Raw genomic sequence first — 27,461 nt, 5'->3', positions numbered from 1 at the left:
AAGGTGAAAAATCTTAAAGTTTTTGGTGACTCACAAATAATCATGGATCAGGTAAGGAAGTGGATACACTGCAATTTGCCACACCTGGTAAGGTACCAGCATGAGGTATGGAGCGCAATTGACATTTTTGATTCTTTTAATATCACATACATGCCTCAAGGACAAAACCAAGATGCTGATTTGATGGCTATTATGGCTGTAAAACTTTTGCCTAATTTTAGATTAAAGAAGAATAAATGTTATGTTGAATTGATTTTCAGACCATCCGTGCCTGATAACATCTCAAACTAGCAGGTGTTCGAAGATGACGAGAAAATCTTGGAGTTCTTGCACTGCGAGAAGACGTTCAAGAATGCAATAATCAATGAAGAAGAACATGACAATTTTATGAATGAGAGGGAAGGTGAGGAAAAGGACCAGTTCGATACAATTCCCAAGTTAGTTGTCAAGATGGAGGACTTGTATGACCTGCATAGTAAATTCAAGAAGCCAACTAATTGCAAAATGAATAGCTCATCCATGAAGTATGAATTGGTCAACCTTGGGACCAAAGAAGACCCAAAAACTATTAATTTGGGCTTGGGGTGCTCTCGAGAAGAAAAGGATGCATTTGTCAAGCTAATTAAAGAATACAAGGACGTCTTTGCATCGACATATGGAAACCTAAAAACCTTTGATACCAGCGTTATGCAGTATGTAATTTCTTTAGAAAAGGAGGCTAATCCCTACCAAAAAAAATTTCGCAAGATGCATCCAAGCCTGGAACTGTTGGTGAAGAAAGAATTGAACAAAATGTTGGATGCTAAAATCATTTTCCCGATCAGACACACGGGCTAGGTAGCCAATATTGTGCCAGTGAGAAAGAAAAATGGAGACATCAGGCTATGTATCGATTTTAGAAACCTGAACAAAGCATCGCAAAAGGATAACTATCATGTCCCTTCTATGGAACACATACTTTAGTGTGTTTCTGGGTTTGAGATGTTGTCCCTATTAGATGGGTTTTCAGGATATAATCAAGTGTTGGTATCCAGTGGGGATCAACTGAAGACAACCTTCAACACTAAATGGGGCACCTACACATATCATAAAATGCCTTTTCGACTTATTAATGCGGGTGCCACATTCTAGAGAGCTATGGACATAGCTTTCTGAGGGTTGATTAACAGATCAATAGTGGTTTACATGGATGACATCATTGTGTATTCATATCACAGAAGGGATCATATTTATCACCTGAGACAGATTTTTGAAAGATGCCAAAGGTATGGAATATCGTTCAATCCCAAGAAGAGCATCTTCACAGTCACAGAAGGGAAACTACTAAGTCATATCCTCTCTAAAGGAGGGATTATTATTGATATTGAAAGAATAGAGACCATCATGAGAATACAACCCCCTGCAAATAAAAGGGCCATGCCATCTTTCTTCGGGAAGATCAATTTCGTTAGAAAATTTGTCTCAAGTTTTGCAGAAATAGTGCGCCCTATGTAGCTAATGATGAAGAAAGACGTTGTGTATAAATGGAGCGATGATGCTAAGAAATCATTTCAGTGAATCAAGGAAGCCATCGCAAAAGCTCCTACATTGGTCAACCCCAATTTCGACAAGGAATTCTTCTTGTACACTTTTGCTTCTAATATTTCATATGCCACAATTATCACTAAAAAAATGATGATGGCAATGAATTCCCTATTTCTTACATGAGTTATAATCTCCAAGGAGCAGAACTAAACTACCCAGATGTGGAGAAACAAGGCTTTGCAGTTTTTAAGGCCATAAAACATTTCCGCCCTTATTTATTAAAGGCTAGGACTAAAGTAATCATTCCCCATCCTGCTGTGAGAGCCCTCTTCATGCAAAAAGAAATGGGTGAATGGAGAGGGAATTGGAGCACTGCACTTCGAGAATTCGACCTCGAGATTAAGCCAGCAAAGATAGTCCAAGGGCAGGGGTTGTGCAGGCTAGTAGCAGAAGCCTTAACGGATAGAGAAGGGGCATCCAAAGAATCTGAAGCACTGATCCAGGTGGATATTAGTGGCCACTTTCCACGTCCACTTGGACCCCCACCATTGTTTCTCTCAGCTTTTTTAGTCTCCATAATTGTAGCACAACTTACTATTTTTAGCAAGTTTTCGGGTCCTGAACTTCCAACGCTGTTTTGTGGCCCTAAATGACGGTTTTTGGGAAAACTGTGAGCAACATGGGTCCATGGACCGATGTTGCTCTTCCAAAAGTTGTGTTTCTCAGATAGATCTTTCTAACGAGATATTGTGCACATTAAACGGAGATCATATGCCAAATTTACGACCCCGGGAAGTTGATGTACCAATTTACCCAAACAGGGCCCGTAGTTTGGTGTTTCATCTTCTAGGGTTAGGTTTTTGGATGTTTAGGGTTTTCCATTATTTCTCAACAATAAATAGGCCTTCGAGCCTCATTGTAAGATAGTTTAGAGGCATGTAGCCACCACATCTCTTCTCAGAGAGAAGCTACCATCGCCCTAACTAGTTTATTTCCATTTTTGTTTGTAAGCATATTTCAGTATTTTACATTAATGAAATGAAGTCTTATATCCACTACATCTCTGTGTTTATGGTTATCTCTATAAATTGTTGCGTTCTTGTTTAAATATGGATCATTGGTATCAGAGTGGTCTGCTTTTTCTTCTCTGTTTTTCTTTGCATGTCCTCAACGAGGTTGGGATATAAGGAGTTAGGGCTTGAACTAGTCGAACCTTTGCAAGGCCAGCCTTGCAAATCCCGACAGCCTCCCATGGTGGATGAAAAGAAATATGAGGGGGCAAGAGATCCTATTAAAATCTTGCTCAAAGAATCCCTCGAGCAACAAAGGAATGCAATGATGAACAACTTTGCCCAGATCCTTCAGCAACTACCTAGAGGTGATGCATCGGCTTCCGGCAGCTCGTTTGGAAATGCCATGCCCTTTAAGCTACAAGTTAATTTGGAAATCCCCATATTCAAGGGTCAAATAGATGCAGATGTTGTAGATAAATGGTTAAATCTGCTAGAGGGTTGTTTTTCTATTCATGATTTTTCCAGTCGGGAAAAGATTATTTTCTCTCTTCTCAAAGCAACCCCCCACGACTAGGACTAGTGGGAAACATACTGCGAGTTGAAGGATGAAAGTGTAGGCTCACTATTTTCAGCGGCACCCACTTGGGATTCATTCCAGGATGCCATCAAGGAGCAGTACTACCCTGTTGGAAGCTATGAGGGTCAATACATAAAGTGGACCACGCTGCGGCAAGGAAGGGACCAAGACGTGCCAGAGTTTACCAATATTTTTCATACCCTTCGCACAAAGTTGGGTATCAAACATTTGGAGTAGCATTTGGTACTCAAATACCGTGGCTACCTGTGCAAGTACATCCAGGAAGAAATCAAATTCCTGAACATCCCCTCGCTCGGCATGGCATACCGATATGCCATCAAGGCCAAGCAAAAGTTTAAACAGAAGAAGCGAGACTTTGGATCTGTGAATCCAAAGCAAGGGAAAGGTGCCCCCAAACCGCAAAACAAAGGAAAAAGCCAAGGTGGGATAGCCCAAGACAACCCACCAAAGTTGCAATCAAAGAACAACGTCCTGAAGCTGAAAAAGGACACGGGAAAGTGGTGTGATTTCCATAAGAGCTCTACTCACAACGCAAGTGAGTGTTAGGCCAAGCAGTCATTGGTGGCCGAGCTAAAGGTTTCAGAATCAGATGCATGTTATGACTCTGAGTCAGAACCTGACAAGGGGAATGAAAAAGGGAAGAAGATTATTGATGTGGAGCCCAACGCCACCGTTGCCACCACGAAGATACAAAAGGAGGAACCCGAAGATCCAGAGGAGGAGGAGCATCTCTTCCACTCCCAGATGTGGGTAAAGGGCTCCCCACTACAGTTCATTGTCGACAGTGGGAGCCAAAAGAACCTAATTTCGGTAGAGGTCATGAAGTAGTTGGGCTTACCGACCACAACACATCCACAACCGTACACCATCAGGTGGCTTCACCAAGGACGGGATCTTCGCGTGAGCCAGCAATGTCACCTTCCATACAACATCAAGCCCTTCATGGATTAGGTATTGTGTGACATTACTCCCCTTGAAGTTTGTGATGTATTATTAGGATAACCATACTTGTGGAAGTGACATGCTGTGTATGAATCAAGGCCCCATGCTGTTATTGTTACATTGGGAAATAAGTTGTGCAGGATACCAGAGGTAACACTACCTATTGCCATCTCTTTGGTTACTGCAAAACAATGCAGTAAGCTCATTTCCAAAACCGGGAAATTTGGTTTCTTGATGATATTCCCTCAAGGAAAGAAGAAGATGGTGGCCAAAACCTCTAGATAGGGCCCCTCTACACAACAACTACAAATGGACAAGGTCGTGGAGGAGTACGAGGACATCTTCACCTCCCCTGCAAGGGTTCCTCTACACTGTCAGGTCAAGCACTCCATCAATCTGACCCCAAGTGCATCGCTGCCCAATGGACCAATCTATCGGCGCTCCATTCTGAGGAACGATGAAACCAAGAGGCAGATTCAGGAGTTGCTGTAGAAAGGTCACATCCATCCAAGTTCATTGCCCTGTGGGAGCCCGATCGTGTTGGTACAAAAGAAGGATGGGACTTGGAGACTCTGTATTGACTATCGGGCACTGAACAAGATCACTGTGCGTAATAGGTACCCGATCCCACAGATTGATGACCTCCTGGACCAACTAAATGGGGCAAAATATTTCAGCAAAATCGATCTAAAGTCAAGATATCACCAGGTACCAATTGAACCCTCTGATGTGTGGAAAACTGCCTTCAAAGCCAAGGAGGGCCTTTTCGAATGGTTGGTTATGCCTTTCGGATTGACGAATGCTCCTACAACCTTCATAAGGCTAATGGATGACATCTTGTGGCCATTCACCAACTCATTTGTAGTGGTATACTTGGATGACATCTTGATCTTCAGCCAGAGTTGGGAAGAGGACCTCCACCACATCCAACAAGTTCTCCAAACACTGCGGCAACACAAGCTATGTGCCAATTTGGAGAAATGCACTTTTGGCATGACCTAGGTTCAGTATCTAGGATACATTATTGATGAACAGGGGGTGCATGTGGATCCAACCAATATCTAAGTCATTCAGGATTAACCATCTCCAACCACTCTGACAGAGCTCCACAACTTTCTAGGTCTTGCCAACTTCTAACGCAGGTTTGTGTTGGGGTTTTCTCATATCACTTGGCCCTTGAGTCAAGTCACCAAGGGAGGAGTGAAAGCAAAATTATTTTGGTCTAAATCTCAATAGAATACATTCACAAAGTTGAAAGATTGCCTTCGGACGGCACCAGTGCTCGCATTACTAGATTTGCAACAACCATTTGAGGTCGAGACAGATGCCTCTGACTATGCTATTAGGGCAGTCCTTACTCAACACGGGCATTCGGTGGCATATCATAGTGAGACACTTTCAGACACAGTCCAGAAGTATCCCACCTATGACAAAGAGATGTATTCCATTGTGCAGGCCTACCGACAATGGAAGCATTACATTTTGGGGAAGGAAATGGTCATCCACACATACCACCAATCGCTGCAGTTCATACAAACCCAAGGGAAAGTGCAGAATGATCGCCATCAGAAGTGGTCTACATACCTGCAACAGTTCCATTTGAATACCAAGTATAAGAAGGGTAGCACCAATAATGTTGCAGATTGCCTCAGTCGACCACCGATCATGGCGTTAACCACCGCGCTCAACTCTTTTGGGCATGAGACTTCTGATTGGCCACTTCTCTACAAAAGCAACCCAGAATTCAACCACACATACCAGACACTATTGGCGGGTCGGCATGTTCTAGATTTTCACCTCTAGGATGCCCTGTTATGCCACCTGGGTCACCTTTGTGTTCCTTCAAGCGAGTGTTCTAAGATGATTTGGTAAGCACACTTTAGTCGGGCTGCTAGGCATTTCAGGGTCGAGAAAATGGTGGCAGTATTGCAAAAGTATTTCTATTGGTCGAATCTTCAACAAGATGTCAGGAAGTACATCAGATCATGTACTACCTGCGCTATTCCAAACCGACCATCAAGAAGAAAGGCTTCTATACTCTGCTGCCTACCCCTAGTAGACCTTGGGAATCGGTCTCCATGGATTACATGTTAGGCCTTCCTTCGATTAAGAATGGAAACGACTATGTTTTTGTGGTCGTCGATAAGTTCTCGAAGATGGCCATTATAGTGGCCTGCAAGAAGAATATCACAACAGAAGCCACTGCTAAACTCTTCTTTGAATGAGTGTGGGTGCACTTTGGGATCCCACAGTCTATCATCTCAGATGGGGACAGTCAGTTCCTAAGTTCATTTTGGTCCAGTCTTTGGTCGATGTTGGACACCAAACTCACTAAGTCCATATCCTTCCATCCTCAAATTGATGGCAAGATAGAGGTTGTCAACAAGATGATTGTACACATTATGCACATGTACAACTCAAAGCATCCACGCACATGGGACGAGAGCCTCCCCTATGTTCAGCATTGCTACAACCGAGCTCTTCACAACTCAACTAGCCATAGCCCTTTTCAAGTGGGCTTGGGATTCCAGCCACTATGTCCCATTGATGTGGCCATGCCATTTGTAGCTACTCACATAGATTTGGCTCATGTCCAGTCCAAAACAGATAACACAACCAGCTTCATTGAGCACATCCAACATATTCGCCAGTAGGTTCGTGACATTCTGGAGAAATCAAATGCCAAGTACAAGCAACGACATGATCAACATCGGGTGCCACACAAGTTTTGGGTGGGCGACAAAGTGTGGTTGCATTTGCAAAAGGAACACCTTAATGAAGCCTATTGGAAATTGAGACCACTCCGATATGGTCCTTACACCATTACTAAGGCTGTGGGAGACAATGCATTTGAGCTCAGCATTCCCCCATTCCTTGGCCTGCACCCAGTGTTCAATGTGGACCGCCTTCGACCATACTTTCGACCATTACTAGACACATCTGACATTGTAGAACAACTCACACCCACAGAATTAAATCCAGAATACATGGAACAAGTTGCAACTGATCGGATCATGGACACACAAATCAAGCACACTCGCCAACAGAATATCCAACTGTATCGAGTTGTCAAAGTAGGCCAACTTCTTCACCAGGGAAAGTGGGTCAACAGGGACCAAGTTCAGTAGAATTTTCCTCATCTCATGGAGGAACTCAATGCAATGGGGACCATTGCTTCCTAAGGGGGGAGGAATGATCCAGGTGGATATTGGTGGCCACCTGCCAAGTCCACTTGGACCCCCACCATTGTTTCTCTTAGCTTTTCCAGTTTCCTTAATTGTAGCACAACTTACTATTTTTAGTAGTTTTTCGGGTCCTGAACTTCCAGAGCCATTTTGAGGCCCTAAACAGTGTTTTTTGGGAAAACTGGGAGCAACATAGGTTCATGCTGTTATCTCAAAATCAGGCCCTGGAAGGCTGCAGACCAGGAAGACTTCAAGTAACTATTTCAAACCGACTTTAGGCTGAGGCTTAGCCTCCTCAACCTGAGAGGGCTCTCTCAAAGGGTTAATGATATTGATTAAAGATATGGATAGATGGCTAACTCTATGGTTTGTGATTTTGTATGTTTGTAGATTGGAAGATGGAGACTTGCTACCACTGGGCTATGGAGTCAGTGACAGAGATAAGGATAACAAATGGCTCTTCTTATAAAACTGAGGCTTGTATATACTTCAATGAAAGAGTGACACATTCAAGAAAGTCTCAATAACTTGAAGTTCATAGGAGTCAGAGCATGTGGGCATGAATTCTGAGTAATGATACATCAAGGTATTCAAAAGGAAAGAATTTAAAGTGATAGATCAGAGTTTAATACGTACATGGAAGTCAGGGCATTCAGCATTTAAACATTCAGAACATAAATTCATATGGGACCACACAGTTTATGAATGTATACAGGAAGTCAGAGCACATTCAGTGAATTCTGAGTGATTATACATCCATACCACTGTAAGAATTAAGGAAAGGACAACATCACATATTCTGAACATAAAAAATCCTTCATGAATCCTGAGAAGTAAGCATTAAGACTATGGAAGTAAAGCATTTCAAAGATAAAAGATGAAGCTCATTGAAGTACACTAAGAATCTCAGCTTTAGAAAAGTCCAACTGCTTCTGTATATATCAATCCTTGCATATCATTTACAAAAGTAGTCTTTTTCTCTAACATTTTCCAACCCTTTGTACAATAGATATTCTTCTATATATAGAGCTCTTTACATAACTGAGATTCCTCCTCCAGCATGAGGGGAATTTGAATTCATCCTACTATGACACCTATTGATACATAAAACTAATTATTAAATGCAAATGACACCTAACTAGCAGTCCTAGAGACCTAATACAACTAGGAGTGTAACTCCTTATCATGATTCAACAACCTTATCTAAGCATTTAAAGAATTATTTGACAACTTGCAACCTCAAGAAGTCGAATTTGATGAAGCCTCCCACGTGGTCATCTGACTGCTGAAGACAAACCCTAGAAATTAGGGAACATGTTTCCCTGTTTTTAGGTTTAGATCCTTGAAAATTGGCACGTGGGACAGAGCCTTTATCTCTTCATCCATGACACATTTTACGAAACTGAAGGATTTTTTTGTAGCCCATGTTGTCCAGAACAAAAACCTCTCCTAGTTTTTTAAAACATTTCTCCAGCTGTCCAGAAACTGTCCTTGAAAAACACGTGGCAAACAGAAAAAATCCGTTTTCTGAAAGTAGGGTCTCAATGAAAGCTTAGTATCTCCCAACTGAAAACACTTATGAATAAAGTGAGATAGGTTATTGTATCTGGAGAGTTTATGAAGAGAAAACTCCCTCAGAATTCCAAAATACATCTTCTTGTAACCAAAAACAGATCTTGAAAAAGACTGCTAAAACCAGAAGACAAAGCTTGACTTTCAACAGTTTCGTAGCGCAAGTTTAACCATAAATTTCTCCCACCTCAGAATGGAATTGAAGAAACTAAAAGAGGTTTATGTAGTGCAGCATGTTAGGAAGACAATCCTCTTTTAGTTTGCAAAATTAAGTTCTCGGCTGCTCAGGAAAGATTTTGTAAGTTAACTAGTAAAAACAGTTTTTCTGCTAAAACAGGCTGCTACAGGGGTTTCGTAGCACGCTACGAAAACTCCTAGTTCGGTGATTTTGTAGCTACTTTCAAAATTTCTCCAAAGTAATGTGAGATATGACTTATAAACACATGGTGAGGCTTCTAGGACATGGGATGAGGCTGTCAAACTTTGATGGAAAAGAGATATGACCTTGAAAGACTTCTAACCTTATGACCTAACTCTTAAAGCATGAAATGACTTAGAGACCCTTTAACACCATGACTAAAAGAAGGGTTTGTAAATGAGAATGACACTAATTGTGATGAGCTGACTCAAAACTTATAAGACTATGATTAGAAACAAGGCAACTTACCAAAGCTTAGAGACAAAGATTTTAGGGTGATAACAGTGGCTCCACTAGGGATAGTGTGCCCTTGTGGTATACTAAGAACTTGCAGCTCCAGTGCCGCTATCCATCCTTTAGAATAAAACTCTGAACCTCTGCCCAATTTTCTCCTCAAGCCTTTATGTTTTCTGAACGAAGAATTCAAACTGCACCTACTGAAATAGATGCTCAGTCAACCTACCCTGAGCTTATTTGCACATTCCTACCTACCCTATCAGCTGCATTCTCCAATTGTAGCTCAAGGAACATGAAACTTCCAATGAAGCCAATCATCAATCTGATCTGAAACTTGGATCTCCTTACTGTGCTTGAAGCATAAATAAACCAGATACTGAAATAACCAAGGAAGCATGAGGTGTAACTGTTCTTCAAGATGAACATATAATTTGAAGCCTGAACAGTAAATCTTTTCCATGTAGTCAGCTATAGGGTCAAAAAACACATGGTTAGTTTGATGATTCTCATAACATTCTATATCTTCAAACAACTTATCCTCAGCCACACCAAATTTATTTGATATGCTATCCAACTGCCTTTCTGAATGATTCCCATAGACAATGTAATTTTCCTCACTATTGTGATCATTATTTGAAGTAAGCTGCTGCAAGGAATTACAAAATTGAACAACCTTTTCCTCTGCCTGAGGGTTATAAAAAATTTCTTCCAGTATTTCTTCTTGGTGTTTGCAATCAATTTCATATTCTTTATGATCAAAAGACTAACAAATTTGCTGCATCTTTTCATTCATATCAAAGGATGAAACATGGTTTACACAAATAAACCCCTGCTGATCTTCATGCTGCGTTTCATGAGATGTTATACTTTCTTCTTGGTGTTGAAATGCATTGTTATGAAGAGCCTCTAAAATTTCTTCATCCATAAATTCATCATCATCATAACAATCCTCCAAATATTGAATAAAACTCGTAGAATGTTTACAACAATCTTTGACCAGCAATAAGGAGGGATGACACTCTTTATACATGTCATAGAACACATCATGGAAATCAGCAATAGAATATAATGAACCATTTTCCAAACTTTTATACCAAGACCATGCCTTTCCTTCTAAAGTGGTCATAAACATCTTCATGAGACAATCTTCAGGGAAATGAACCTTAAGACTGCGTACATGCATATGGAACCTAACCAAATGAAGAGCAGCATTGTCCTTCTTTTCATCTTTGAACATTGGAACATCATCTAACCAATCAACCTTTGGCATAGGATTTGGAAAACCAGGGATATGAGACCGATTCATAGGAGCATACCTGGCATTCATTCTTGCAGTGGAACTCATCTTGAAGCTTCATCAAACTACTGATCTTCTAGAAGTGGAGTCACCTTCCAATTTCTTATTCGATGTGTGGAGTCACCAAGGTAGTTTTGCAGCCTCAAATAGATGTCTGAGCTCCTGCTACCTTCAGAAGTTCAGCTTCATGATTTCGGGAATGAATAATCTTTAGGCTCTCGGCAGACGCACCAAAATGTTATCTCAAAATCAGGCCCTGGAAGGCTGCAAACCAGGAAGACTTCAAGTAACTATTTCAAACCGACTTTAGGCTGAGGCTTAGCCTCCTCAACCTGAGAGGGCTCTCTCAAAGGGTTAATGATATTGATTAAAGATATGGATAGATGGCTAACTCTATGGTTTGTGATTTTGTATGTTTGTAGATTGGAAGATGGAGACTTGCTACCATTGGGCTATGGAGTCAGTGACAGAGATAAGGATAACAAATGGCTCTTCTTATAAAACTGAGGCTTGTATATACTTCAATGAAAGAGTGACACATTCAAGAAAGTCTCAATAACTTGAAGTTCATAGGAGTCAGAGCATGTGGGCATGAATTCTGAGTAATGATACATCAAGGTATTCAAAAGGAAAGAATTTAAAGTGATAGATCAGAGTTTAATACCTACATGGAAGTCAGGGCATTCAGCATTTAAACATTCAGAACATAAATTCATATGGGACCACACAGTTTATGAATGTATACAGGAAGTCAGAGCACATTCAGTGAATTCTGAGTGATTATACATCCATACCACTGTAAGAATTAAGGAAAGGACAACATCACATATTCTGAACATAAAAAATCCTTCATGAATCCTGAGAAGTAAGCATTAAGACTATGGAATTAAAGCATTTCAAAGATAAAAGATGAAGCTCACTGAAGTACACTAAGAATCTCAGCTTCAGAAAAGTCCAACTGCTTCTGTATATATCAATCCCTGCATATCATTTACAAAAGTAGTCTTTTTCTCTAACATTTTCCAACCCTTTGTACAATAGATCTTATTCTATATATAGAGCTCTTTACATAACTGATATTCCTCCTCCAGCATGAGGGGAATTCGAATTCATCCTACTATGACACCTATTGATACATAAAACTAATTATTAAATGCAAATGACACCTAACTAGCAGTCCTAGAGACCTAATACAACTAGAAGTGTAACTCCTTATCATGATTCAACAACCTTATCTAAGCATTTAAAGCATTATTTGACAACTTGAAACCTCAAGAAGTCGAATTTGATGAAGCCTCCCACGTGGTCATCTGACTGCTGAAGACAAACCCTAGAAATTAGGGAACATGTTTCCCTGTTTTTAGGTTTAGATCCTTGAAAATTGGCACGTGGTACAGAGCCTTTATCTCTTCATCCATGACACATTTTACAAAACTGAAGGATATTTTTGTAGCCCATGTTTTCCCGAACAAAAACCTCTCCTGGTTTTTTAAAACATTTCTCCAGCTGTCCAGAAACTGTCCTTGAAAAACACGTGGCAAACAGGAAAAATCCATTTTCTGAAAGTAGGGTCTCAATGAAAGCTTAGTATCTCCCAACTGAAAACACTTATGAATAAAGTGATATATGTTATTGTATCTGGAGAGTTTATGAAGAGAAACCTCCCTCAGAATTCCAAAATACATCTTCTTGTAACCAGAAACGGATCTTGAAAAAGACTGATAAAACCATAAGACAAAGCTTGACTTTCAACAGTTTCGTAGCGCAAGTTTAACCATAAATTTCTCCCACCTCAGAATGGAATTGAAGAAACTGAAAGAGGTTTATGTAGTGCAGCATGTTAGGAATAAAAGCCTCTTTCAGTTTACAAAATTAAGTTCTCGGCTGCTCAGGAAAGCTTTTGGAAGTTAACTAGTAAAAACAGTTTTTCTGCTAAAACAGGCTGCTACAGGGGTTTCGTAGCGCGCTACGAAAACTCCTAGTTCAGTGATTTCGTAGCTACTTTCAAAATTTCTCCAAAGTAATGTGAGATATGAATTCTAAACACATTTTGAGGCTTCTAGGACATGGAATGAGGTTGTCAAACTTTGATGGAAAAGAGATATGACCTTGAAAGACTTCTAACCTTATGACCTAACTCTTAAAGCATGAAATGACTTAGAGACCCTTTAACACCATGACTGAAAGAAGGGTTTGTAAATGAGAATGACACTAATTGTGATGAGCTGACTCAAAACTTATAAGACTATGATTAGAAACAAGGCAACTTACCAAAGCTTAGAGACAAAGATTTTAGGGTGATAACACATGGACCAATGTTTCTCTTCCCAAAGTTTTTGTTCTTGGATAGATCTTTCTAATGAGATATTGTGCGTGCAAAACGGAGATCATATGCCAAAGTTATGACCCCAGGAAGTTGATGTACCAATTTACCCAAACGGGGCCCATAGTTTGGCCTTTCATCTTCTAGGGTTAGGTTTTTGGATATTTAGGGTTTTCCATTGTTTCTCAACAATAAATAGGCATTTGAGCCTCATAGTAAGATAGTTCAAAGGCATGTAGCCACCACATCGCTTCTCAGAGATAAGCTACCATTGCCCTAGATGGTTTATTTCCATTTATGTTTGTAAGCATATTTCAGTATTTTACATTAATGAAATGAAGTATTATTTCCGCTACATCTCTGTGTTTATGGCTATCTCTGAAAATTGTTGTGTTCTTGTTTAAATCCAGATCAAGCACAAAGCATGCAAAACAAATGAGTAGAATGCAGGGAGGAGCCCCTATGGATTAATGAAGTGCTGATATACGAACACGAAGCGTCAGAAGCCCTTTTGGATCCTGAGTCATGGTATTACGACATACGGTTCTATCTCACACGAGAATCATGTCCTGAACACATGGATACATTAGAGAGGAGAGTGCTCAAATTGAAATCTAATCAATATCACTTGGCCAATGACACATTATACAGGAAAAATTATGATGGAATTTGGCTGAGGTGTTTGGAAAAGGATGATGCCAATCATGTATTGAAAGAAATGAACGACGACCCAGCAGGTGGTCACTATAGCAGAGAGACCACCGCTCACAAAATATTAAGAGCTGGATATTATTGGCCCACAGTGTTCAGAGACTCACATGCCTACGCTCACAAATGCAAAGTGTGTCAAACCACCGTAGGATGAGAAAGAAAGCTAGCTGTTCCCCTCAAGCCTGTTATGATTTATTGCCCATTCCAGTAGTGGGGCCTAGATATCATAGGAAATATCACTCCAAACTCCTCACAACAACATAATTATATACTCACTGCGACCGACTACTTCACCAGATGGACCAAAGCCATCTTGCTTCAGAAGGTAAACAAAAATGAGGTAATATCATTTATCGAGAAATTCATTATCAACAGGTATGGCATCCCTGACGCTCTCATATTTGATAATGCTTCTTACTTTTCATCACTGAAATTGACTGAATTTGCTATTGATAAATCAATTCACATCAGGTATGCCTCAAACTATTACCCCCAGGGAAATGGAGTTGCAGAGTCCTCAAATAAGAACCTCATATGCATAATATGTAAATCTATCACTAACAACCAGAGGAACTGGCACAACACTCTAACTAATGCCCTTTGGGCTGATAGGGTCACCCCTAAAGTGGCCTTAGGAAACTCCCCATACTTCCTCGTCTATGGACAGGAAGCCATCTTGCCTCCAAATGTTACCCTTCCCTCTTTATAGCTCTCCCAAGCTTCAAGAGGAACCCCTTCAGCCTTGCTTCAAGAAAGGATCAACCAACTGATGAGGTTGGAGGAATTGAGAGATAAAGCTAGAATTAAATTCAAAAATCACCAAATGATTGTGAAGAGGTGGTTTGATCACCATCTGGCAGGAGATAAAGATTACCAAGTAGGAGAGCTAGTCCTGAAATGGGACAAGTTAAATGAGCCAAAAGGTAAACACATGAAATTCCAACACTTATGGCTAGGCCCATTCCAAGTTGTGGAAAAAATTGGTCAAGGAACTTACAGGTTGAAAACTTTACAGGGAGAAACTGAAAAACTCCCTGTTAATGGCCAACATCTGAAGAGATACTTCCAGTAGCCACCACATGGTGGTTACCTCCTGAATAGGTTAGAATTCATTTTATTTTGCTGTTAGTTTAGTTACATTTCAGTCTTTTCCTTTCTTTGTTTTCTGCAAAGTTTATTTTCCTTCTGTTTTGAATTATAGTCCTTTTTTAGCTAACTAATTTCGGTCCTCCCGTCTTGTTTTTACCTTTCTCAGATTTTCCCTCATTCACCACCTTCAGCCTTTCCATTCCTCCTTAACTTGCTGATGAGTTTGTTGATCCTGAATCCATCATTACCTTGTAAATCAAACAAATTTTCAATCAGCCCATGGGAACTTGAAAATCATTTGTGGAATTTAAACCAAAACCACTCATTGGAATTTGTTGGGAACTTGGTAAGATATGTTGATAACTTGGATATCTGGAGCATGTAGGGGCATCTTTATAAAACAAAAATGTGTAACTACAACTGGACTGGCATGGAGGGGCACTGCATTTTGAATTAATCTCACTCAGACCTAGCCTATACTTGGCTGTAAGGTTTGCAGTCATTCTCCATTGGTTCCATCCACCACACTAAATTATCCAATACCTGTTATCTACAAGTAAATCTCCTTTCATGGGCTAAAATCACTGTCATATACCATGTGGAAAATCCAATTATGCTCCAGTCCTTGTGCCTTAAATTGGAAGGACTTATTTAAAAGAAAATGAAATGTCAAGTCCTTGTGCCAATCTGGAAGGACATGTTGTTTGGGAAGCTGGTTAGAGTAAGGACTGTTACTGGGCTCAGAGTACCGATTGATACAACAAGCGCAACCTTACTTAAGTGGTTTAAAAATAAGGCATGATCCATGATTGCGCCCCATTCAATCATATGAAAATATAGCACTGAAATTTTCATATAAAGTGTAGATAAACATATCTACATCAAGTTTGATGAGCAATAAAGAGCTGAGGTACACACCTGAACAGGTATTGACAGACTAATGATGGCCCCGAAAGGATTTTTGAAAGTAGGAAATAGGTAAAGGAAGGTTAATAAATTCCATAAAATCACCATTGGAGAATGCCTGTCAAAACCCTATCAGTAAGTAGAAGCTATTTGTATTTATCCCACCTGAAGCAATTAATGTTGAAGGGGAACCCATTCCTGTTCATTTGTACAATTTTCATTTCAAGTTTATCTTAACACCCTAATGTTTTATTGATCTGAGGTTTATTTGGAAACAAAGATAACTAGTTCGCCCAACGGTTCGCCATTTTTTGTGGCCACAACTACCACCCTATCAAAACTTGCCTTGGTAGCAATTTTGAATGGGTCCCCTAAAGTTGATCTTCCACCTCTCCGAATGATCTGTTTTATTCCAAAGACCTTAACTCGTTGCCGAGCCAAATCTCCAATTCCTAATAGTTAAGCTCCCCTCTTTAAACATCTGCCACACGATCGATTTATAATCCTTTCTAGTCCTTTATCCATATCCTCCATCGACACCTTTCAACCCTCAAAAACCTTCCATCACACCTTCATCTCCATTATAACCCTTTATAATAGATATACTCAAACATATGCATAAATCACCCATTTTTGGCCTATTGCAATTAACATTGCGCATTGCTCTCTTCCGAACCTAACGGCATTATCAGCCCAAATTCATATATATCAGGTCCAGAACCATATCGCATATCGCTATCGGCCGGGTCCAAAGCTTATATATATAGCGCGCCACTCTTCTGGACCCAATGGATTTATTAACCGCAATATATACATTATCAAGTCCAGAAGCCCCATCGCATATCCCAATCGGTAGGGTTGGGGGCCAATATATAAGGCACATCGTTATACCCCGGGCCCACTGATGATTATAGTTACGGGCATATAATATTTCAAGTCCAGCTATACGGCCGAACGTGGGTTTTCTCGTATATTCTTGTGTTTTTTGGAAAAACATTGGAGTCGGGGTTTTTCAAAGGGAAGGCTTACATTGCGGATGCGCCAGGATTATTAAAGGTAGTATATATATATATATATATATATATATATATATATAGATACTACCTTTAATAATCCTAGCGCATCCGCAATCTAAGCCTTCCCTTTGAAAAACCCCGACTCTAATGTTTTTCCAAAAAACACAAGAATAAACGAGAAAAGCCTATATATATATATATATATTATTGGGTCTGGAGCCCCAATCGCACATCACAATCAGCGAAACCCAAGAGATTTATATAAGGCACGTTGCGATATTCCGGACCTGCCAATAATTATCAATTTGGAAGCATAAATTTTGAAGTCCGGTTGTATGGCCCGACTGTAGGTTTTGCCATGTATTCCTTTGTATTTTCGTTAAAATGCTCTGGACCCAATTTTCAAAGCATACCATTATACTGCGGACCCGTCAATGATTATAAGCTCCGGTATATAAATTTTGAAGTCCGACTGTATGGCCTGACTTCGGGTTTTCATGTATATTCCTGTGTATTCAATAAAACGCTTTGGTCGCGATTTTTAATGGAAAAACCCATATGGTGGACCCGATAGGGTATAGGTTCCCATCTATGATACTTCAAGTCCGGTTGTGCAGCCCGACCATGGGGGTTTCAGTGTTTTCTTGTGTTAAGTCCCTCCATCGTTGATCTACCCTTTGTGGATCCAACTATTATGCTCTTAACTTGAAAAATGATACCCAAATACAGAATATGCGAAGAAAAGATACCCAGAACACAGAATAGCAATGATTTTATTATTCAGAGAGTAATGTTCACTTGCCTCTTCGAGGGGGCAACCTCCAATAGAGCAGAGCTCGACTACAAAATAAGACACGATGCTCCTCGCAGGCGGTATCTATCCTTTATATATGACTCATACATGCAATACCACAGGCCAATACCGTGGGTTTTATTAATACCATCTATCTAATACTATAGCCCATTTGCAACTAACTGTGGTTCCGTCATTAATTGCGGATTAACCACTTACAATTATTAATATGGGCTTTGTTGACTCTTAACTATGACGTGATCCCATTACATAAATAAGGGGGTTAGGGTGGGACCCTAACATGCCCTCCCCTTAAGACTAGCCTTGTCCTCAAGGCTGAAGCTGCGGAAACTGCTGAAGAATAGTGGCTGGTTCCCAAGTTGCATCTTCCAGAGAGGTGTCTTTCCATTTGACGAGGACTTCCTTAATCATGCGGCCGCGCAGTTTCTTGTCTCGTGTGTCTAGGACCTGTTTGGGTTGAAGCCAGATGGACCCTTCTTCGTCCAATTCAGGTAGACTAGTCTGAATTCTGCAATTGTTCCCAATCACTTTCTTGAGGCATGAGACATGGAAAACTGGATGGATTTTTGCAGTAGGTGGCAAGGCCAACTTGTAGGTCACTTCTCCAATGCACTGAAGTGCTTGATATGGTCCGTAGAATTTGGGAGAGAGTTTCTGACACCCCTTGTGTTTGAGTGATGTTTTCTTATATGGTTGGAGCCCTAAAAAGACCTGTTCCCCTTCTTCAAATTGGCGCTCTGAGCGATGCTGGTCTACCTGTTGCTTCATGCGGTTCTGAGCTTGATGAAGATTCTCTCAAATATGGGCGAGCATGGTTGCACGGTGTTGTAGGAGTTGATCCACTGCTTGTACTTTTGAGCATCCCTTGAGATACGAAGTAGGTGAAGGCGGGAGTTGACCATATACTGCTTCATAAGGAGTCATTTTGGTGGTGGCATGATAGTTGGTGTTATACCACCATTCAGCCAGAGGTAGCCACTGTACCCAAAGGTGTTGCTTTTCTGAAGTGAACACCTAAGGTAGGTTTCTAGACATTTGTTGACGGCTTCGGTTTGACCATCTGTTTGCGGATGATAGGAAGTACTGAGTTTTAGTTGAGTGCCTTGTATTATGAAGAGTTCCTGCCAAAAATTACTGGTGAAGATTGGGTCGCGGTCGGACACAATAGAAGTGGGCATGCCATGCAATTTGAAGATATGATCCATGAAATATTGAGCAACCAAAATTGGTGTAAACGGGTGGGGTAGGGCGCAGAAATGAGCATACTTCGACAGTCGGTCCACAACCACCATGATGACTGACTTGTTCCCTGACTTTGGAAGACCTGTAATGAAATCCATAGAAACCTCCATCCAAATTGATGTCGGAATGGGCAATGGTTGTAATGTGCCTGGTGTGTTGACGGTTTCCCCTTCTGTGGCGTTGACAGACATCGCATTCTGCTACGAAAGTAAGGATGTCCTTTTTCATGCCTGTCCAAAAAAATGATCTTCTGGTGCGAGCATACGTCTTATGAAAGCCCAAATGTCCTGCAATGGGAGATGAGTGCAATTCTGCCAAAATGCGACTTTTGAGGGTGGATGTTGGTGATATTACGACTTTGTCCTTGTAGCGAGGAATATCATCCTACCACGAGTAGCCCTTGGTGGAATTGGGATCTACCTGCAATTGAGAAATGAGTTGGGAGAGCTCGGGGTGTGAAAACCATTCCCTGCAAGCCTCTTCAATCCATTCTGGAATGGGGAGGGAAATTGCTAGCAGAGTACTTTCCTCCTCAAATTGACGAGATAATGCATCTGCTACACTATTGTCTTTCCCTTTCTTGTAAATGATCTCATAATCATATCCCAGCATTTTGGCTAGCCATTTATTTTGTTGTGGGGAGGATAGGCGTTGCTCCAAAAAATATTTAAGACTGTGATGATCTGTGTGGATTTGGAAACGTCGCCCCAATAAGTAAGGTCGCCAGGTCTCGACTGCATCTAAGATGGCCATCATTTCCTTCTCGTAGGTAGATTGGCCCAGATTCCTCCCACTGAGTTGTTGGCTTGTGAAGGCCAACGGTCGCCCTTCCTGCATTAAGACCGCCCCAATACCTGTACCCGAAGCATCACATTCAATGACAAAAGATTTGGTGAAGTCAGGTAGTGCTAAGACTGGAGTGGAACACATGGCATTTTTTAGAGCTTTAAAGGCCCCTTGTGCTTCCTCATTCCAGAAGAATGAATTTTTCTTTAGGAGTTGGGTGAGGGGCTTCACTATGCGACCATAGTTGCGGACAAATTTACGATAATAGCCTGTGAGACCCAAAAATCCTCTCAAGCTCTTCAAGGTCTTAGATTGAGGCCATTCCTGCATTCCCTGGATCTTTTTGGGGTCCACCTTGACACCTTCACGCCCCACAATGTGGCCCAAATACTCTACTTCTGCCATGCCAAACGAACACTTGGACATCTTAACAAATAATTTATGCTTGCGAAGCAGTTGCAAGAGTAGATCTACATGTTGAAGATGTGCGGCCCAAGTGCAACTATAGATGAGGATGTCATCAAAGAAGACAAGGACAAATTTCCTGAGATATGGTTTGAGAATGTGGTTCATAAGGCTCTGAAAAGTAGAGGGGGCATTACAAAGACCAAATGGCATGACTAGGAATTCATAATGGCCTTCATGAGTTCGGAAAGCAGTCTTGGGGATGTTGACTTCCTTCATGTGAATTTGGTGGTAGCCTGAGCGAAGATCCATCTTAGTGAAGAATTGAGCCCCATTGAGTTCATCCAGCAAATCATCAACCACCGGGATGGGAAATTTGTCTTTGAATGTCAACTTATTGAGGGCCCTGAAGTGGGGACACATACGCCACTCCCCATCTTTCTTGAGCACCATGACCACTAGGGATGAATAAGGAGTAATGTTGGGACGAATGACACCTGCTTCCAAAAGTTCCTTGATGATTTTTTCTATTTCATTCTTTTGGGTGAACGGATATCTGTATGGGTGCACAGTTGGGGGTTGGGCCCCTGGAACCAAGGTGATTCTATGATCATGTTCCCCTCGCGAGGGTGGAAGCTCATGAGGCTTGTCAAAGACCGGCAGATGGTTATTTAAAATCTATTGCATCTCAGGATGAATTGGCAGAGGCTTGGTTTCGACTGCCTGGATGGCATTAAATTGAGCTACAACTCCATGATTGCCCTTTTTTAACAATTTTTCCATCCTATGCGAGTTGATGATAGAGGGGGCTCCCACCTGGAGTCCACGGAGGGTATGTGTGTAGTTGTTCTGCTTAAAACTCATATATAACTCCTGGAAATCCATTGTGATTGGCCCAAGAGTGCGGAGCCATTCAGTGCCAAGGACAATGTCGCAACCCCCCATGTGTATGGAAAACATGTGAGTTTTCAACTGATAATCCCCCATTTGAAGTTTGACATTTTCACAACGGCCTTCACATTTCATTGTGCCTCCATCTGCAATTTGAACTTGGAAGTTAGAAACTGCTCGTACAAAACAATGCACTCCTTCTGCGACTTTTTGATGGATGAAATTATGTGTACTTCCACTATCAATCAAGACTACTACTGGGCGATGTTTAATAAAACCTCTGATTTTGAGAGTTTGAGGGGAAGAAATCCCTGCCAAAGCATGCAACGAAATAACTGGTTCATCAGAGACATTGTCCTTTTGGTTGTCTTCTTCTAGCGGCTCATGTTCCTCCAGCGGTGGATCTTCCTCTGTTGAGCTGTAGTCAGTGGCATCAATTTGAAAAAATTTGGGCTCCTTGCATTTATGACCTGGGGAGTATTTTTCATCACAGTAGTAACATAGGCCTTGCTTTCTTCTTTCGGCCATTTCTTCAGGTGACATCTTTTGGACCTTAAGTGTTTGAGTCGTGTTGTGAGCCTGTGGGGGGCGACCTTTAGCGGAGAAATTTGGGCGACTGTATTGGGCTGCTAATGTACGTTCCATGTTACGAGCAACCTTGCAAGCCTCCGTCCATGTGGGAGGGTGGTGCAGTAGTACTTGGGCTTTGATAGCTTCTTTAAGACCGCTGATAAAACATTCCGTGTAGAACACATCTGAGAGACCCCAAGTGCGGAAGGCTAAGGCTTCAAAAGCTGTAATATATTCATCCATTGTACCAGTCTGTCGGAGCTTAGTAAGACGACCCAAAAAAAATGATTCCTGGTCAAAGCGGTCTTGAAGAGCTTTGGTGAATTTGGTCCAAGTCTTAAAGGGTCCAGTTCAACGTTGATGCCATTCCCACCATTGCCACCTTTCATTGTCCAAGTACATGCTCCCCAACATAAGCTGAGTCTCATCATCGAAGATGCGATTTAGTTTGAAATACTGCTCCATTTGTGCTATCCATGCCGATGGGTGAGAGTCGTCAAATTTATGCATATCCAACTTGGGAGGTCGCTGACTGGGTGGTGGATGGGTGTGCTAGACGTGAGGAGAGTGGCTAGACTCACCGTCATTGTGTTCAGTGCCATTATACTCCTCCTCGTGGGTTTTCTCCTTGCCCTTCAGGACTATTTTCTCGACCATGTTACATAGTCCGGTAAGCTGAAGGTGGAGGTTGTGCATTGATTCTTCAAATTTGTCCATCCTTCATTGGCCATTGCTTGAGCTCTAGTTTCTACCATACACCAACCGGGTTTTTTGAAAATTGGGACCGCCTAAAAAATTTTCACTAAGAAGTGAATGGTACCACCATGCTAAGCTCGTCGTCCTAATTCTGATGGGCTAGATCACCAATAAGCACCCCGAAAGGGAACTATGGTATTGAGGAGTGTCAGGTGCTACAGATCACAATATACATAAGGGTCTGGTAGTAGTACTCAGCCCAATGTTTCAGGGCTCTAACTAAGGAGGATCGACCGTACCCTTAGCCGTACAACTCGACTACCCTATCGTACGGGCGAGTAATCTCCCCGAGTGCTGTTCTTGGTGTAATGTAGCCGCAAGACGGCTGACGGTTTATCTATGGCGAGGTTTCAAGGGAGCCTAGGGGGCTTCCAATATACCCAGAGGGTACGTGGAAGACAATCCGTGTGCGGTTCTGTCTAATGCGCTACTACTCGAAGGGGTCCCCACAGGGGTTACAAGGGAGTCCAACAGACGTGACCACCTCTTGTATTTCTTGCGTGCATGCCTCCCCAAATCCGTAGGTTTATGCGCTCAACGACAGATCCCGTGGTTTAAAGACGCCGGAACACGTCTCTAGCCAAAAAAAAATAAATTTGCTAAGAAATGGAGATCCCACCGGCCCTGGAAAGTGCTCTGATACCGCTTGTTATGCTCTTAACCTGAAAATGATACCCAAATACAGAATATGCGAAGAAAAGATACCCAGAACACATAATAGCAATGATTTTATTATTTAGAGAGTAATGTTCACTTGCCTCTTCGAGGGGGCAACCTCCAATAGAGCAGAGCTCGACTACAAAATAAGACACGATGCTCCTCGCAGGGAGTCTCTATCCTTTATATATGACTCATACATGCAATACCACGGGTCAATACCATGGGTTTTATTAATACCATCTATCTAATACTACGACCCATTTGCAACTAACTGTGGTTCCGTCATTAATTGCAGATTAACCACTTACAATTATTAATATGGGCTTTATTGACTCTTGACTATGACGTGATCCCATTACATAAATAAGGGGGTTAGGGTGGGACCCTAACACCAACGGTCCACACAGATTTCGGGTGAACGAGTTGCTCGAGGAATACCCGTTTGAAAAGCAGTATCCTCCTTCCTCATAGCTACCACGTGTCACTTGAAGAGTGGAATCAGGGGTCATCCTCGCAATACCGGTTACCACTTAGACCCCTTCTGAAATACCATCCGGTTATGTGTTATGCCATGATTTTCAATATAAATTGGATTCGCACTCGTGGGACTTAATCAATGCATAAATTTAAAATTAGGGGGCGATTCTTTCACATTTGGTGTAATAAATGTTTAATGAAGGCAAGACTTACGTGTTTAAATCATTTATGTCGTATTTACATAAGCATGATTGGTGTCTATTATCTCTGCAGGTAAGGAGTAAAGGATGCATAAGCGGATCCGGAGAACTCATATATGCGGATGTGTTCTGTTGAAAGAACCGGCCTTTGGCATTCTCTGTTGGTTTCCAAGTGTTGCCTGTGTATTCCGAAAGCGAAACTGCCCTAGATCTCATCATGAAGATATGACACATAGTCATCCTCTTCTAATCAACATCTAATCATTTCCCCATGAAGCAAAGCGCTCTAGTGACAGAAAATGCCCTCTACGTGTCAGCAGTGACACCAATTGTTCTACATATGTGTATTCTGATCTGTATATCAAAGGAAACAGGGGGAAGGTGAAAGGGTTAAGGGAAGACCAAGAGTCATCTCCAGCTGCATAAATATTCCCTCCGGATAGGAGAGGAGGGCTTTTTTGTCTGGAGAAAAATGACTTTGATTTATTGTGAGTAAAGAGGACTGCTTGGTTCAAGGAGGAGCCTGTTGTTTCAAATTTGTTTTCCTTTTCTCTCATATGTTTAGGATCAGTGTGTTGTTGTTGGCATGAAGATAAATGTGATTTGCTTTGTGCATATTGTTAACCACCAGTTCATGGTTGTTCTTGGTTATTTGAATGTAATTCAATAGCATTGATAATTCATGAAAGGTTGTTGATTCCAGAATTTGTTAAACATTAGTTGCAAGTGTTATTTGTATGGAAAGGAATGTATATTCCTGTATAAGTAATTGCATTGTGATTAAGATTTAATACAACCTTGTTCTTATGTGGACCAGTAATTGATTCATTTGGACTTGGGATTTATATATGATGTTTAACCTCCTTTTGTTTTGCTCCTGCAGGATAGATTAGGATAATTAGGACTAGATTAGAGTCGTTAGAAGTAGTGTAGATGGGATTTAATACATAAAGGTTAGCTTTTTTGTTTTATTGATTTAATTGAAGTCTTCTTCCCATAAGCAATATTTCAACACATTTAACAGTTTATGGGGTCCCTTAAAACCTGTTGGAATTAGCCATTCCAAATGAAAGCAGGCCTAATTGGGGTCTGTGATCAGGTTAGTTCCCCTTGTTGGTATCGCAAAAATTTGCCATGTCAACAAATTGGTGCTAGAAGGAGGGCCTGAACCGCCATCCATAGCTTTTTTTTATTTCATTTATAAATGTCCGCATGGACTCGAAAAAATTAATGCATGGATCATGAAGGTCGAAAAGACCCTTCCTCTCATTTGGAAAAGCCTCATTTCGAAGAAGAGACACTGTAGGAGTATCCTGTCACTCAGGAACAACCAGTCAAAATACTTACTCGGGCTTATGCTCGTTCCCTCTCTCAGCTCCCCATATTTCACTCTTTACCTCCGACAACCAAAAGAAAGCCAAGAATCTGTTCCATAAACAATCTAAATATACACTAAATTATAACTCATAATTGTAATAATATATCCCTAATACTATTTACCACTAAATTGACACTAATAAATCCATATATTTATTTTCTTATAAATTAAATAAAATTAGAGTTAAGTATTTAAGGTTTTCACCAACTCACACATTCCATGTACTTCAATATGATGTAAATCTGAACATGGTTTAATAAATATAAAATAAAAGGATCATGTTATATATTGAGAATGACTTATTTCTAACGTAACTACGATTTATTTTTGGAGTTCCGCATGAAATGCAATGCATTTTATTTACCAATTTTATTTACCACCACTTATACATTTCTTCGTTCAAGTTGTCTACCATGGTAACATCCTCTCTTCCATTTATCTCGATTTCCCTCTTTATTGCTCTTATCTCGATGAGAGAATGAGTAAAAGTGTTTTAACCCCCGCTTCTTTCCTCTTCTTTGTTCCATTATTTCCAATTTAACATATATATTATAAAGTTTTATAAATAATTTCGATTTAATCAAACATTATATTGACCAACAATCTACTTTTAATCCATTTATATCATATGATCTCCTCAAATGCAAATGGTTATATATATAAAATAAAATAAAAAATTCACTCCACTAAGGCCAAAACATATAATCTTCAATATATGTATTTCACTTTTACATGGTTAAATAAAATATGTAGTATTTCAAAATTGAGTTGTCGTAATATTACCACACTTTAAAAACTTTATCAAATCCCACTGTATAAAACATATAATCTTCTCAATAGAAAATATATGTATTTCACTTTTACATGGTTAAATAAACTATGTAATATTTAAAAATTGAGTTGTCGTAATATTACCACACTTCAAAAACTTTATCAAATCACAAGATAAAGTGGCATGAAAATTAAAGTTAATAAAAAAAAATAATTAATTATATAAAAAAATAAAATTTTATATTGCTAGAGAATATGGATTGTGGACTCTTGTCTTAACCTAACCATAATGGTAACACCTTGTTGTATATAATATTGTCTATTTTCAAATATGCATAATGTTGGTTTGTTCGACTTTTTTAATTGTATAATTATATTTATTTTTATATTTTTATTATGTCGATAGTTGTTTTTGATAAGGTTTCTTTTACGAAATTGTTGAGTATTTAACACTTGTTTCATTTATCTTTTCATATTTTTCATCAGAACCTACAAGATGGACAAGGTGGAGGGCAAGCTTACATTAATATTTAAAGGGATGGTTATCTCTGGCTACGAGATCATTGTCATAATCTCGTGGAGCAGCAAATCCAAGGATGAAACTTGTAACACCCTGGCCATTGTCGACGACAATATTCATGTGCTTTACCTAGTCGACGAGAATTCCAACCAGGACCCCATGATCAAAGCATATGTTCATACTAACACACCCAACGCAGGAGCTCCACTAGATATTTCTTGCCTATGGGAAGCCTTTCATATTAGAGTGTGAAATAATAAGTTTACCATATGACTGTTGGAGGACTTGTCAAAGAAAAATTAGAGTCCATAATCCTTGTATCTAAAGGCAAACCCTTGAAGCCCCATGTCCCTAAGAAATGCATGGAAGGCAAGGAGACTCCTTCTTCCCCCCTCCTGTAGTCAAGGAGGGTTTCAAGAGCACTTCTCTAACGAAGAAGTTCCATTGCAGGCCTCGCGACATATTAAAAAATTCTCATGGATGTGAATAGATGGAAGGGACTCCATCACTATGTATCTTGTCAAGAACCTTCAACGACATAGCTTACAACATAACTTACTGTAGATAGTTTAAATGGGTTTCATTTATTTCAACGCCCATCTAATTTTCTTGTAATACTCTCTTGCTCACTAATTGGGAATTTTTTCAGGGCTTTAGGTTAGCTTAGGGTTCTTGGGTTTCTAAATGATTTGACTAAGTTTTCCTTCCAAAGTTTCTCATTCCCTTGACCCTTATACAAAGAAGTTCTTCGGCTTTTTCATGTGGGCTATAACCTTTGCTTAAGGTATAATAGAGGGGTTTTTATTTGTTCTCCTTCTTCTTCCTTTTGGTTGCTTTGAGGGTTCCTCAGTGGTTTTATTTCCCTTTTAAACCTTTATTTCTACTTTTCTTATGTGTATTTGGTGAAGTATACTATGGAACCCTTGACCACAATTCCTATTATGTGTCTCAACAACAAGGTTATTCCTACATCCTTCAGATAATAGCTAGAGTTAGGGGTTTTATTTATCTGTTCTTCTTCTTTCCTTTGTACATGTTTACACTAGGGGCATGTAGAAATGTTGAATGACCTGGTGCATTTAGAATGGTTTTGCGTAGCTTGTAGTTTCTCTCTCTCATTAATGTGTTGTTGGAGTTCACCTAAAATCTGAAGAAAATGT

The 27,461-nt window shown here is 40.4% G+C and overlaps 1 pseudogene; it reads left to right on the top strand.

The window, feature by feature from the left end:
* Nucleotides 1-42: 42 nt before the first annotated feature.
* On the top strand, nt 43-26,843 carry LOC149165019 (uncharacterized; annotated as a pseudogene).
* Nucleotides 26,844-27,461: the final 618 nt, after the last annotated feature.

This window comes from Pinus tabuliformis, chromosome 5_1 (assembly GCF_031772625.1).
Source record: "Pinus tabuliformis cultivar Carrire ecotype Pingquan chromosome 5_1, CPIR1, whole genome shotgun sequence".
In the NCBI taxonomy this organism is placed as follows: domain Eukaryota; kingdom Viridiplantae; phylum Streptophyta; class Pinopsida; order Pinales; family Pinaceae; genus Pinus; species Pinus tabuliformis.
This window is presented reverse-complemented; position numbering and strand designations above follow the sequence as displayed.